Raw genomic sequence first — 16,737 nt, forward strand, 5'->3', positions numbered from 1 at the left:
CAAATAAAAATTGAATGGCGTCAGATTTTACCGGTTGTGAGATTTCTCTTTTGTCTTTGGTAAAAGGTCACAAACCATTTCTCCCACTAGCATTAGACTCACACGCTAGTTTTGGTTGCATATACCCAGAATGCCTTGGGCTACAGTCCACTTTCTGCTTTTGGAGCGGTCTCCGGACTGGAGCAGCCTCCAGTCCAACTCTGGTGCGGTTCGAACCACAGTTCACTTCAACTGAGCCGAGATCTTGGGTCGTAGACAGATGAGTGTTTGTGTTTTTGGTCCGCATCAGAGTTTGATTGCACATTCACACCTCTCCAAACGAATCAGACATTCTAGGCAAACAAACTAGAGTTCAATTAATGTTGACTGAACAGAACTGGTGTGAACACACCGTTAGTCTCTTTCTTTCATATAAAGACGGCAGCAAGGATTCCATAGGTCTACCACAGTAGGAGCATCATGAGTTAATCAAAGTTTAACATGACATCTGAGAGCCCAACAGACGCTGTGGTCAGATAAATAAGTCTCCAATCTTCTTCCAATGTTTCTCCTGCTGTTTTTAGATGTGGCATGTAGTTTTGGACACACCGGTCAAACTAATGTTGAAAAAAATCTGCTAAATATACTCTGCTGAGTTCATATGTCATGTCGGACCATGCTGAAAACTCTCCTCTGATCGACACATACAGCAGGCAGTAAATACGCTGTTGTATCATAACTAAAGTTAATTCCTGCTGATGCTTCAGCGCCATCTTTGCAAGCCAGATACCGATTGGATGTGCAAGCATTCATAATTGGAAACATTTCTATGTTAACGATTGAAAGTTAAACAGTGTAAATATAGTCACAGATTGACCCTGCAAAGAAAGTTAGTCATCTTTTTTGTCATATACTGAATTTTGCATTTGAAAACATTGGGACTGAACGACAGTATAAAGCTTTTTTTATTCAATTAGTTTTCCAGCTTAAGACTTTTAGGATTAAAAGCTTTAAAATGTAAAACTACATCCTTGAAATGGTTCCATGATGCACTGGAATGAACTGAGGTTTTGGCTCAGAGAATATCTTTAAATATCTTTTACTTATTGCCTCAAAGAAAACCTAAAGCTGTTTTGCATAATCTTGAATAAGAATGAAGAATTAGTAATGCAGAACTAGAGGATATTTTCATTTGCATGACTGGGTTTGTGCAGCCTTTTAGGACTTTTATTGTCTTAACATTTGATATTTAGATTAGCTTAATTTGATTAATTATGTAATATTAAAAGCATCCATATTATGGGCACAGTATTATTACTGTGCCCATAATATGCAGCAGCAGGTTTGGAGAAAACCAAACAGTGCAAGGTAGTAGCAGGATGGTGACTTGGGATTAATTTGTAATTAGAGTGAACAGTGTTTTTGCTTGTTTGCTCACTTTTTTAAACTAAAAAAATAAAGCAGTAGTCAGAGTTATACATATATTCTAAGAGTATTTATATAAATATGTCTGATTTTTATGTTCTAATATGCAAAATTCTAGAAATGAATGGGTATCTATAGCGCATCTACAAGCCAGTCAGATCTTTTCAATTTATTTATTTATCTACATTTCTGAAGTAATTGTCTTTTTTTATTGGTCTAATGTAATATTTTAATCTTCTAATAAATTAAACATCATGAAGTCACTAGCTACAAATGTAAAACCTTCATAAATAACAGAAATAAAAGCTTGATAACATCAGTCATTGGTCACGTAAACAATACCAAGGATGAATGACATGAAGAACTAACTTGCCACTTTATTTTGAAAAAATTATCAAACTACATGAAGAGAGATTATTCACAAGTAGAGATAATGTAGGACAGCTGATGCTCTATGATCTCAGACCAGGCCATGTGAAACCAGAAGCTTCCGGAAACAAACACCTTTTGTTTATCAAGCTTCCCCTGTTTAAGGTCAGCTATGGCTACCTAAATGCCACAATAATGACAGAGAACATGTCATATTTATTTAGTTTTTAAAATCTTCAAAATCAGAAGTTTACATTTCCTGACTATTTAGTAGCCTTGCCTTTGAATCGTATGACTTGGATCAAACCTTTTTGGCTTTCCTCCCACAACCTTCTCACAATAGACAGCTGGAATTCTGGCCCATCCCTGCGAACAGAACCAGGTCAGATTCTCTAAAAGGAAATTCTCTAAGGACTGGAAACAGGGCTTTGTGACCACCCAACACTAGGAACTACTCTGAGTGTGAGCTTAACCCTTGTGCGTGCAAGGACTGAAGCAAACGTGGATGACTATGGCAAATGATACAAGTTTTACAGGTGTGGGGTCGGTTGGACCCCATTTGAAAACACAAGAGTTAAGGTCCATTTGAAAGCTCCACTGGCGTCCAAGCTTTAATTTCCTGGCTGTTGTCTTTGGATGTGGTTCTGACATTTCCACATAACATATTTTCCTCATAAGATGCTTAAAAATGCTTTAGAACATGATGCTGACACCCCATAATCCAGTGGACATGATGCTCAATGGCTTAAAAACAGGGCATGTCTTTTTATTTGTTGTATGTAAATTTCTGATTTCAACTGTATTTTATGGGAAGCTCTATCTGAGACTCTTCCTGTCTTAGTTTGCATGTTAAATGTCAATGTTTTGGGCAGGGCAATTGGAAAAAATGATTAAACAACAACAACTTGTTTGGAAAGGTTTCCTGGGAAAATATATTTATAAAAGTAATAGCAACACCATTTCAGTTTGCAACCTTGAACCTCAATAAATCACAAAACTTTTAAAATTCTGCTTTGGACAGATAAGGCCAAAGCAGAGATGTTTTTTTTAAATCCACAGTGCCATGTTTCTGGAAAGCTACACATAACTGGAGCGGTCTCCGGTCAACATAGCATTCACTTCAAACTGAACCAGAGTTCTATATTTTTTTGGCCCACAATACAGTTTGATTGCGCATTCACACCTGTCCAAACCAACGCAACCTGAGATATTCAAGGTAGGTATTCTAGACATGAGGCCAGCTGCCCAACAAATTTGTGTCACGTATCAGAACAACGATCCCAAACTCAGCTGTATGTTTACCACAAAAAGGCAGAAAAAAAGAATCTATATGTCGGAATGGCCCAGTCAAAGTCTGAAGACCAATCTTAGACTAAAATCCTCACTAAGCTGATTGCTTACTATAAACTGTGAGAGATGTTCCGACAAATTATACCAAAGGCTGGAAATAGGGTGTAATAATAGTTATTTTATTAATATCCCTTGCCTCAAGTAGAAATAAAAATACTTTGGAAAGTACAAGAATAATTAGTTCCAAGACACTTCTCAAAATAGGACGACCTCGGTAACCCCGCTTTAGTTGTCGTTTGCATAGAGGAAGTGTTACAGAAGGCCACTCCAGTGTTTGCTGTAAATGTCATCCTGTTGGCCAAGTTAGAATAACACGGTGTGGAAGCGGAGCGGCCGTGTTTTGCTATGAATTGCGGCTCAGAGGTTAACAGTGGCTCACGCTGGCATTGTCTTTGTGTGTCCACAGGAAAACGGTCAGTTTCTGTCACGTCCTGATGGGGAACCTCGACCCGGCTCAACTCACCAGCAACTTGATGCTTCAGCAGGAAGGAAGGAAGGAAGGAAAAAAAAAAAGAGGCTTCCTTACGAGCGTCTGTTTGTGTGTGCAAACATCTGTTTGCCGTAGTGGGAGGGTGCTCATCTGCACATGTGGATGAGAAAGCACACAGAAATGAATCCGCATTTGTTCCTACATGTTTACATATTCTCTCTTTCCTAGCAGGAAGGGCTCCGTCGGAGAGTTCAAGAATGAAAACATGGGTCGGAAAAACAGCGGGCTTCCTCATTCTTCCTGCCAATGTGTAAGCATATCCATTACATAAGCAGGTGAGAGGGAACAGCACTGCTGAACAAACAGCTGCCAAACCATCTTCCTTGTTCCGAGCAGGATGCGTCTAATGTGCAATTAGAGCATGCAGGGAATGGAAAACAACACGTCATTTCAGCAGACCAGCTGCTCCTTTTTCAATTTATTCATACCAACAGGTAGCTTCTGTTTACACAAAATCTGGAGATTCAGCTAATTATTGTGGTGAATTAATCTGTGATGTTTTTGTTTTGCATCTCAAACCCACTTGGTAAATTCCCGCCAGTGGCGTTTTATTAGCACAGTGTTGACCCGGCTAAGCAGGAGTTTTCCAGAGAACTTCCCAGTGATGATGCATGTAAGGAGATATGATTCGGATAAACAGGGCATGCGGTATTATGCATGAAAGTTACACAAACAGGTGGAGGTAGCATTAATTTCAAGTCAACAACACGGTTGCATGATGAACTATGTGAAGGTTTTAACGTGATGAGTGGGAAGTGGCAGGAGTCAGTTTTCCAGGATGTTTTCAGTTATTTACCATAATTATTTCATTAAGTAATAACCTGTAAGCTGTCACACTCTTTTCAATCATGTCATGTCTGTTGTTGGAAAAACGTCAGGCAGATTGTTGCGCCCCATCTTCTATAGTGCATGTAAAATAATATTTCATAATTTTAAATATGCGTCCCAATGAGTCTTGTTTGTCAGATTAAAAATAGCTTTTAAAAATGGCTTCTACTTTTCATTAAGCCCGCGTTAAAAACAGTTATTTATTGGTTTGATGTGCTATTCTAATTTTGAAGGTCATGTTTTCATCAACTTCCTAACAGAAATAAAAGCTTTGAAACATCCATGTGTAATTAATCTACATAATATGTTTCACTTGGTGATAAAGTTCATGAAATTCAGACTTTTTGATGGGATGGAGAGAACTGAACTCAGAATGCTCTCTGTGCTCTCAGGAACGATTGCTTGCTGGAGGTGTGGAATCTTTTGGAGTTTGATCTGATTTTACCCAATCGTTACCGTTTGACTGTGACGTACATAACCGTTGTGATGCAAGCTTAGCGTATAGCTTGCAGCGCTACACAGTGTAATGCCAAAAGAGATTTCTTCCGGTAGCACTAGATTTACATGTTTGTTTTGGTTGTATTTACCCAGAATGCTCTGCATTATAGTTCACTTTCTGCTTTTGGAGCTGTCTCCAGACCCCTTGGTGTTCAAATGAGCATTAGAACCTTCAATCAAACCTAGACTCAGATTTTTCGACAGATCAGAGTTTGTTTTTTGGGTCCGCATCAGATTTTTACTGAACATTCACACCACACCAAACGAGTCGGACTTTCTACACAACCAAATGAGATTTTGATTAAAGTGGAGTAAGCAGAGCTGGTGTGAATGCAACCTATGAAGTTGTAAGAAATTCTTATTCTAGAAACATTAGAAATAATAAATGACATATTTTTAATAGAATCAAGCCATGAGTGCGTTAAAGAAACAAACCACCTGTTTTAAACACCAAAATTACGTTTCTCTGTTCTTGCTATCAGCGAAACACTTCCTCTGTTAGCAAGAACAAAATTGATGAAATTTGGATTTTATAATGAGAGTTTCATGCAAAACATCAACACTCCTCCTATATTATTTTCTCTCTTTCTTATGAAATGTCCTTTAAACGTAACATCAACTCTGATTGTTGAACAACCCTCCTGTGTGCCGTTGAGCCTCGGGGCAGGAAGCCGGCTGATACCGAGCTCTGGAGCAGAGGATGTGTGGGCAGAGAGAACGAGAACGGGACACATGGAAGCAAACACTCAGTCCTAATAAAGAAATCCTTCATCTTGTGTAAATAGGATAAACATGACTTAAAACAAAGTGCAAATATGGCAATGTACTTCAACAGTTTCATGTCTTTCCCAGCAGAGGAAGCTTCTTTGGTATTTGTACTGTGCAGTTTCTGTGCTAAAAAAGGAAGTGAGGAACTGTGGGGCAGCCTGTTGCAAGAGGCAGAAAGATGCAGATCTGTGTAAACGGTGGCGGCAAGATGCAGGCAGGAGGGGAGGATAGGGTTACAACAAAGACACATCTCCGCTGCAGCCGAGATCCTCCCCATCTGTCCACAGATGCTCTCCGCTCTCACTGTTAATGCAGCTTAAATGGCAGACAAGAAAAAGCTTTTTGAAAGCATATCTACAAGGATAGGATACACTACATGAATAATTTGGCGACTCCAGGGATTCATGCCGGAGTTTGGGGGGGCGGAAGGGGAAGAAGCGATCAAGGCAGCTCCTTGTCAGAGTGTTGGATATGGAAGAGAGCAGGAACAGCTGAGATCCCTTACTGAGCGGAGAGAAAACAACTCAAAGTCTCTTGAAGAAATGCACAACTCAGAAAGTAAAGTGCCAACGTTTCGGTGTACAGTAGGTACGCATGGACAGGAGTTCAGCTTTTTTTGCGTATGAAAGAGACATGAACACCAGGAGGTATCTTCCCAGGAGAATATTGTATTCCATATGATCTCCTACCCTACAGCCTCCCCGTCTATCTCTACAGAGGATTATACTGTTACATCTCCTGCACGGTGGAGTTTTCTTGACTTATTCAGAGAAAAAAATTGGAAGTTATCCTGTAGTATTGAATGATGGCATTCCAAACTTTCTGGAGACTGAAAACCTTTAAGCACAGATACCTTACTTTGCTGTTGAGGAAAGTGTATTAAAGCCATTATTTTGGTTAGAGTGAGATGATTACACAACATATAATGATTCCTAAATAACTGGAATCAGGTGGTTAGGGTTCTCTAAGCACAAATGCTTAATGGTACACTCTCCAAACCCCATGTAGAATCATGTTGTGCTACTTTTTTTGTCTACAACAGTAAAATAGTTTTTTCCTGTTTCTCTCCCTAACAGCTGCTCTGCGTGCAGAACGTGTCAAAAACATCCTTTTCCACGTCTAAATTTAAATTGTTCCCAACAAAGACCGATGCTAAGTGACTCACGGACGGTGTTTTCCATCCTCTGTCAGTCAAACAGATGAGCAGGAGGGGGAGAGGGGGGGTTGGGTCAATGATGATGGTAATGATCCTGCTATGAATAAACCAGCTAGAGGAAGTAGAGCTCCCATTAGGTTTTCCTCCTCTGGCTAATAATAACTGGAGAGATGCTGCCTCCTCCACGATCAATACACATCCGCAGCAGGACGCAGCTGAAGACACACTGTGGTGTTTGATCTGAGAGCACAGCTCAGCAGGTTCAGGAGAAATGGGGATTTGATGTGTTACGGCCATCTGTAATGTCTTTCTGATGTTTCAAAGCTAATATCAAGGACACGGTTATTTTTATGTGCAAGTCAAGGGGTCTGATCCAGATCCCAGTCATGCTTGCAGCATGCTAAAACCCCCAATTTACTAAATATTCACACCTACACTGATTACAGATTCTTCAAAACCTTCACTGTTCTCGGTTTTTCCAAAAGTATTAATAAAACCTTGTCTTTACTTGATCAAAGGACAAACCACCACACACACACGCACACATGCACACGCACACACACACACACGCACACACACGCACACACAAGCACACACAAGCATCCCCCTCCCCCCACACACACATGCACATCTAACTGGATTCGAACTCAGAACCTTTTAGCTGCAAGGCAACAGTGATTTGAAAAATAGCCCTTCTCAACTTTTTATGTAATAAATTCTGCTCTATCATCACACAATAAATTCTTCATTCAAGGGTCAACAAATACACCAGTTTCAGTCATTTAAAGAGAACACACAAATAACAGTCATGTCAGCCGTGATGTGAAAGGAATGAATCATTTATGATTTATGAACTGCCTCTCATAATGAGCTTACTGAGAGCTTGGTCTTTTTAGATACACTAGATTTCCAGGAATTTATTGCGATATGATTTTTCCACCAGGAAAAACAAAACAAAAAAAATCACATGAGCATCTCATGTCAGTTTTATTAATTTAATTCTGCGTTGTGCCCACCTTTTTTTATTACAGGAGCTTCTCAAGATAATAACAATTCTGTATACTCCACTTCTAGTTTGAGAGTAAAATAAAGAGTGGTTTCTAACACAGCTGAATCCAAGAACACGCCCTCTGGCCACGGCTGTTTCCAGATATCATAGCGTGTCAGACCAACTGATATTTTGATCAATACTACACTGCGCTGTCAAATATAATTCTCCTCCTCAATCTGTTTTTTTTTATTCCAACAAATCCAAGCTGGCTGCTGTGTGCTCTCATCTTAGATCCAGCATGGAGCAGCAGTTAACTGGCTGACTCAATAATCTCCAACATCAAGAAGTGTCATCTTTGTGTATGTGTCTGGTTTGTTAAATAGCAGCCAGCAGAGACAAGGTTCTGTGAGCTTCCACATAACCTTGTAGAATATGGAGACAGACCACATATGTTCATATTCATCCATCCATTCATCTGTATTGGACTAATTCGCTGATTCCAGTCGCTAACCTTATATTGTCTAAGAACACCATTGCTATGAAAAGCCCAGCACCTTCTCACTCACAGTGGCCTCTCACTCGTTGGCCACTGGAGACGGGCACCACCACCCCTCTCAACCTCACTAAGCACGTTAGATGATGGATGGATGGGTTAGTTGCTGCGTTGATTGATTAAAAAAAGGGAGATTAATGCATGTTTCTGATTAGTTGCTGAATAAACCAAACAAATTCTGGGTAACTACAACCAAGAAAACGCATGAGTTTCAAGCTAGAGGGGGAAATAGCTGTGGTATTTTACCAAAGACAAAAGAAAAATGGGAAAATTCTTATACCACTACATGTTTGTTTGCATTTTGTGTAGAAGGAAGTTGCATTCATGTCTTCTTCAGAGGTTGTTGTGTCGTTTTAGTGCTTCTTGGGGCAGCGCCTCCACAGGCGAGGAGGTAAACAGGTTTCTCAAAGGGTTTGGTTCGATTGACACAGTGAAGTGTGGAAGTGAACAACAGCAGCTGAAAATGTAACAAATATTGCAATTTTTGTCCTCAATTGAACTGAGTCCAGAGGTTCAATTGGACTGTGGACTCAGCCTCAAATCCACAGTCCAAATGTCCTGGCAACACTCTAAGTCTACATTTTGTTAAGTCTAAATAAGGGCGGGGCAATGTGCAATGAAAAAATGAGGGCAAAACCATTTCATAGTGTTCAATTGGCGAGACATCCAAGGTAACAAATGTAGACTACCTTACAGTTTGCAAACATCATAGACTAATAAATAGAAGAAGACTAAATGTTTAGTAACGAATGTTGAATGACAATTTCTAAATCAAAGAGTATTTTAACCGGGTACAGGTACATTCTAAGTACCGTATTCCGCACTATAAGGTGCACCTAAAAACCTTGAATTTCCTCAAGAGCCGACAGCACGCCTTATAATCCAGTGTGCCTTATATATGGACTAATATTGAGCCACAACAGGTCTAGCAACTACGGTAAGCAGCCGCCGACTTCATTTTCACCCGTAGAAGAAGAAGTGCGCGGTGCATGCTGGGATAGTTGTCAGAACGCTGGTTTGTAATCTATTAATAAAGTTTGACTGACCTATCTACCTACCGACCTGATAATCAGGTCGTCTGCAGGTCATTTAGCACCACTTTTTCCACTAACATGCTGTGCGCGAACGGAGAAGGGTGACCATCGTCCGGCCACGCCCCGGCCCAGTCGCGGAAGGCTCTCCTCGCCGACCAAGTCGGACTGTTTTGTTGACATTCACTTTAGTGCAGCTCCATCTAGTGAATGCATAACGTAACTCCAGCCTCTACTGTAGCATCTATTCTATGCGCCTTATAATGCGGTGCGTCTCATATATGAAAAAGTTTTAAAATAGGCCATTCATTGAAGGTGCGCCTTATAATCTGGTGCGCCTTATAATGCGGAAAATACGGTAAGTTAGTTTGACAAGCAATAGTAAGCACAATAAAAGCTTTTCTTTCTCTCTGAATCTAAGTGAACAAGTGGTGACACACAGAAATGTAATTTATGGTGGAATTGGCAGCTTTTTTTTAAGTCTGTGCATCACTGTCACAAGCCCATCAGATGTGTCAAAGGAAAAAAGTTCAAGCACATCTACAAAGCTCTCCAACAGTCAGCTACATAAATCATCAAACACACGAAAATGCCCACACACGCGCAGACACACACACCACATCCAAGCAACAGAGCTGCTCCTGACCTGTAAATGAGGAATCAGCCTGTCATTCAACGCTTGTTGTCCGTTCCCTTTTAAGGCTTCGGGCAATAAAAGCAATGCCTTTGCTGTTAGAGTGGAACGTAAAGTGAATGGAGAAAGCTGCTATAAAATTGATTTTTAATAGGTTTCAGTTCATTAGGTCTGTGTGTGTGAGGGTGTGTTTGTCCTGGCTTGGGATGACGGAAGGCCAGTTTAATGCAGCACTCATCACACCTGACATTCTGCTGCTTGTGGCAAATAGAGACTAGCTACTGTCTTCCCTGTCCAGATAAAATACTCGGGAACCCTCACAGAGGGATAAAAATAACAAACTTCCTCTGATCACACCAATAGTGAGGAATTATAGTTTGCATTCATACCAACAGTGGCGCAAAAAGTGGGTATGCAGGGTATGCAACGCATAGGGGCGCAGCACCAGAGAGGGTGCCAAAACCCCCTTCTGGAGGGGGCGGCGTGCCGATGATGTTTTCCTGTACACTTCTGCGCGCCTTACGCTCCTTCACCTCGCGCACATAACGAGGTAAATGTAGCGAGTTTTACCTTTCACGTATCGTCGCCTCGGGGGGGGGGCTGAGTGAGCGTCGCTCCTTGACCCTGACGTTCCTTGACCCTGACGTTCCTTCCCTCGGTCGGGGAGAGGGGGGGGCGCCGATCTATGTTTTCGCATCCACCTGAATAATGTGTAGTTGCGCCACTGCATACCAACCCCATTTCGTCCACTTTAATCAAACTCTATTTCTTTTGCCGAGAGAAACTAGTTCATTTGGGGAGGTGTGAATGCGTAATGGAACTCTGAGGCGGACCAAAAAGGGCAAACTCTGGTCCAGCCAGGTCTTGCTTCGGTTGAAGTGAATTCTATGCATGTGTGTATACCAAGCATTCTGGAGACCACTCCAAAACTAAGAAGTAGACTATAGCGCAGGGCATTCTGGGTAAATACAACCAAAATAAACACGTGAGCCAAACTTTAGCAGGATACATGTCTCTGGTCTTTTGCCAAAGTCGAAAGAGAAATCCAACAACTGATCAAATCTGACACTACTCCAGCTATGTTTACATTTCATAAAGAAGGAAGTTGCGCTCATTGTTTCCTTCAGTGGGTCTTGGTGCAGCGCCCCCACAGGCAAGGGAGGGAATAGGTTTTCAAAAGGTTTGGTTTGTTTGACACAGCACAGTGTAAAGGGAACCAAATTGTAACAATGCTGCAATTTTGGTCCCCAATCAATCAGAGTCTATTTGAGTATCATATGTGAATACTCCCTTAGAGAACAGAAACCACTAGGGACTTCAGTGCAGAGCTAATCTATATAAGAGAATTATTATGAGAGGTTTGCTTTGGAAGAAATATATTAAAAATACAATAATTCAAGGTTCTTTCAAAGTAAATGAAACATACAAGATTAAATACATTAGTGTTTCTGAAACTGAGTGAAGTTAATTAAAAACATCAATCCGTCCATTGACCGTCTTCTGAGATTGGGCTACAGGGGTAACAAGTCAAGGAGGAATACCCAGAGTTCTTTCTCCCCAGCAACAATCTTCAGCTCATCCTGGAGCATCTCAAGGCATTCTCAGCTCAGTAGGGGCATTCAATCCCTTCAGTGAGTTCAGCGTATGTGCCAGATTACCTCCTAGTGGGACATGGCCAGAACGAAAACATCAAAGACAGTGCCTGAAGGCATTTTAATCAGATGCCTTAACCAAAGCTGCTGACTATTCGGATGTGGAGGAGCTCTGCTTTGAGTTCCTCCAAGAGGATGGAGTCTTCAGCCTATCCTCTGAGGGCGATGAACACGGCATCACCATGGTGCTTCTTGTCAATTATTTCACATCAAATGGCACCTTGAATACAAATAGATGCATTATCCTGAGATCCTGCACAGAGACCGAACATGTTACTAGAGTTCAGTTCTGGATAGTTTCATCCCCAAGGCTTCTGACTAGAACATGTTTGAAAAACACATCTAGCAATGCCTGCCATTCGGAGTTGTTTGATGGAAATGTATAGTGGCGTGTTCTCAGGATTTTGTTTTGTTGTCTTATTATCCATATGTCATAACCATAGATAGGAATCACGATGCAGCCTCACCAGCACTTTGGCTCAGCTCTTTCTTCTCAACAAGAGACCAGAGAAGTGCATTACTGTGTGGACAATTCCCAAATCTGATTCATCCTATTAACAAGAAAAGACACCCGAATACATTAATTCCTCCACATATCAGACACTTCAGTAAAAATGTGTTTGCAACCATCCATTCATTGTCTTTACCCATCTAATTCTGTTAGCATCAAGGGACTTATCTCTGGCAGTCAATGAGCAAGAGGTGGCCTACACCCTGGACAGGTCGTCAGTCCATCACAGGGCAATACTAATACACAGACTGTCACCTTCCTACAATAATGTTATGCTAGTTTTTGCCTAAATATGTTTTTTTTGCCTAAAATATCTTTTGGGAAAAAAAGAGGTGATGATTTGTCGTTGTTTCCAAAAACATTTGACAAAAATTACTTAGGCCATTATTTTAGGAAGGTAAGGATATGCCAAACAACTGTGCAGGGCAATCTAGACTGGCCGGTTGACACAACAGGCATGTTTTCGAACTGTTTAAGGAACCCTGAAAGAATCTGAAAATGCACAGGGAGAATATGCAGTCTTCATGCAGAAAGGATTAAAGTCGGGAAGTACAAAAAAGGGGAAAGAACTTGATCTTCTATGAGGTAACCATCATTCCCATCTACAACAACAAAGCTGAGTTTCAGGTCAGTTGAAAATCAAATCAAAATTTTCAAAGATCAATCAACCTGGTATCTCATGCATAACTTTGCCATGACTTGTGGTCTGCATTGTGATTCTCCCAGGGTTCTGCATCCAAGCTGAGAGAGAGAGAGTAACACACGCTTAAAGGAGAGGGGACTTTCAAAGGAGTGAAGCAATCACTGGATTCCTAAACCTGTGTGGCAAGCAGTAAGGTAAGGTGTTTGATTCTGTTTCTTGACAAGCACAATGGACACACCTATTTCCTTTCACATCCAGGGTAGACACCCATACAGTACATTGGTGTGCCAACTGAACTGTGAGTAAATATGAGACAGTAAATGGCATAGCCTTTTACTATAGGTGTGTCAAGGGTGTTTAAAATCGACCCAACTGGCTTTTCCTGTCCCATTACCTTTTTGCCATGATATTTATTTAACTTCATAAGTCTATGATTGATGAACTGTTGGAGAAAGAGAATGCCGTTGTGGTCAGCTTCTCTTCTCTCTCTCCCTTCCTGTGTTGATCATTTCCACTGAAAAATGACTCGTTTCTGCCGCACCCATTCCCTCAACTCATCTGTTCATCAAGTCACTGTGTAAAAAGGCCGGTGCCCAGACAAACAGGTTATGAATCTATGTTTGTAATAAGGGAAAACTAGCTACTTGTCCTGTTTTCTTCTATTTTAATATCATTGACCTCTTGTTGCCATCATTTTCTGGTCTTATACTTACCTGGCTTATCCACACAATAATGGTACACTATCAGTAGGTTAAGAATCGTCAATGATGATCAACTTACCAGAACTTCTTAAACTTCTGACAAAGCCGTCATGAGATTAACGATCCATCCTCTCTGCCACTGCAAATATAGAAAAATTCCCTCATAATAATTTCCTAGATCTCTGATAGAGCATACAGACCATGCTGCTTCTCCAATATCCCAATAATTCGTTGCCCGCCCATCCCATTGCCACTCCTTTCGTTGTACAACTAAATGAGACGTTTTACCTCCTCCACCTCTGATATTATGGTATTAATAATGGGTTCCCTCACTGAGATTGTCAAGGTCTTTGTCCTTTAGACGTATTCAGATGCTTCTATTTTTTTATTTTGCAGTCTGAGTTTTTGTTGCAGTCCCAATGAATCTTTCTTTCAAGAACTGGTGATGTCAGCAAACATTTGTAGCAGGGACAAAAGTCTTATTTATCCCCAGAGAGGAAAGAAAACAGATGCTATAGAGGGAATATAGCTATAAGACAAATAAACTACATTTATTTATGGTACTGCAAAACTTAATGTACAAAAACAAAATAAATAAATTACATTTTCCCCATGTCTTTTCAATAAATTTTTGCTCTTGGGTTTGACTGAGTTTCTAGTAAAATGCACAAGATTAAGTTAGAACATGCACCATTCATATAACACTGACTATTAGTATACTATAAATTGACTGGCAGCAATTACCCTGTAGCTTTTGAGTTTCATTTTTCATCAAAATGAATGTTGACTTGACATATAGTATGACATCAGTACTGTACAAATGACAGCGAGTAAAGCGAACTGGCCTGCTGTTGAATGAAACACAGTTTCATTCATGTCATGTTATGAAACGTGATTCTACAGTACTTGTTGTACTTATTAGTTAGCTCATGGAAAATAAAATAAAAATAATAAGGAACGTGGCTGCAATAAAAATCTTTTTTTGTGTAAATTTTCCAAAATTACACCAATTTTTGATGTGAGACTAATTTAAAAAAATGTCAAATTTTACAAGTGTAATTTTAATTTGAATATTCACATAGTGCATTGCAAATCTACTACTATAGTAATATTCCCAGCACATGTGTATTGTATAATCTGTCTGCTTAGATGCCAGATGCAGTCTTGATTTAGAAAAGTTGATCAAGTTACAACAATACCATCCTGATATTTTATTTTTATGTTTTTTTTTTATGAACAACACAGCTTCTTCATATGCCTAAAATGTCTAGACTTTCAAAAAAAAAGAAGAGAGAATACATACCCTTTTTTTTTCAATTATGCACTACTTTGTATTTTGGTTTGGAAGTCTGATTATGTTGTGACACAATGTGAATAAGTGAGACTATATGTCAACATGTCAACCATCTTCAATTTCAAATGAATTTATTCAGTGGTTTAGCTCCACACACGTACAATGTTGCAAAATAATTATTCTTTGGAAATCTATTAATATCACGATTTCCTTTTGACTCCATTCTGTCATTACTAGTACCACCAGAATTAATGGATGAGCTTTCAGAAACCACATTTTCTTTCTTCTCCTCGTTTTTATCCTTCTAGTTTTTCATTCCTTATTCAGAGGCTTCCCTCTCTGAATCCATTTCTCTGGTCTGTGGTTACCGTACATCCTACGTCCCCAGTGATTGCCTATTAGCCTGAGAAGCATCCTTCACTCCCCCTCCCTGCTGAGTCTGCATTGTATATGTGTTCCTCTCTCAAGCATTGTGGCTGTATTGACCTTCACTTAAGTCTTTATACATTCTGTCAGCCTTGCCGCTGTTTAGCACTCCCATTTTTTGTTCAGAATCTCTTCAGTCTCCTAACACAACTTGCACAATGGATCTGAAAAGTGTGCACACCCCTTTGAAAATATCAAGCTTTTGCCTGTAAAAAACAAAAAAAGCATTATTTAAAAATGATTTTCCCTTTGTGACATGACACACATTCACATCTTTTGAGTTAATCTCAGCATTCGGTCCTCATCAGTTCACACCTATTGTCAAGTGTAGAATATTTGCATCGTATTTGCTGAACCCATTGGATGCAGAGGATCTTAAGAATCATAATGTAAAATGGTGCCAGTCAGGAGAATGGTAAGAATTCTACAACATTTTATGCAAATATCACACAGAAGAAAAAAATATAGCACAATAGAAATTAGAGCTGACAATACAATGGAATTATGTAATATTTTTGGTAATATAATATTGTCTGTAATTAATCTGTATTTTCCACAATCATCTTTCTTTTTTATTTTTACTATGTTCCCATCACCTATGTATTGAAGTAAACATCCTGTAACCAAAATTCTGAAAGTTATTTCTAACTTTGAGTATGAGGCAATTTAGATACACGTGGCAACTAAGGAATGGAAATTTCAGTATTTAGCTATAGTGGAAAACTCTTCCACAACAATTTTGGTTGTATGAAAATATATATTGAAATTCAATTTATAAAGCCGATTTAATATTGCAAAAAAAATGGCTAGCTAAAGAGCTAGCAGTCCACATGCTAGCAGTCCAGCTAGCAGCTGGCTAACAGTGAGAAACTCATTGGACTGCAGTAATGATATGTTGCTGTCTTGTTTAAGCATTAGCAACATCGGTAAAATATCAACATAGAGACATTGAACAGTCTGTTTCATTTCTTAAGTTCCTAGTAGATCTAATTAGCATCATACCAAAATCAATATTAATTATAGATTCAATTTTCAAATTTATAACCTCTTAATAATTTACAGTAACATCTGATTGGCATCAGAAGTAATATTTTTGTATAATTGGAGATATTTCAGGTATTCAGGGGTTAAATAGAAGTTAGACATTTTTTTAAAATTTCCTCAAACACTCAGAAAAAGCAGTCTGTAAAGAGTGATATGTTTCTACCCATTAGGAACAATGAGGAAGTGCAGTCTGTGTAAATTTGTAAGCCAAGAACAGTATGTACCACATTACATAATTATTGTAATTATTAGCTCTGCCTTTTAGGTTAAAATATCCCCAGCATCCAGTTATGATTCCTCATTAACTATTTATTGAAAAGGACAGAAGGCTCTCTTGTGCGACCTCTGCAGCCTCCAGGGATCCGGGGGTGAGCTGGGAACTTCCTGTGAGTAC

This window comes from Poecilia reticulata, chromosome 7, assembly GCF_904066995.2.
Source record: "Poecilia reticulata chromosome 7, P_reticulata-male-v2, whole genome shotgun sequence".
In the NCBI taxonomy this organism is placed as follows: domain Eukaryota; kingdom Metazoa; phylum Chordata; class Actinopteri; order Cyprinodontiformes; family Poeciliidae; genus Poecilia; species Poecilia reticulata.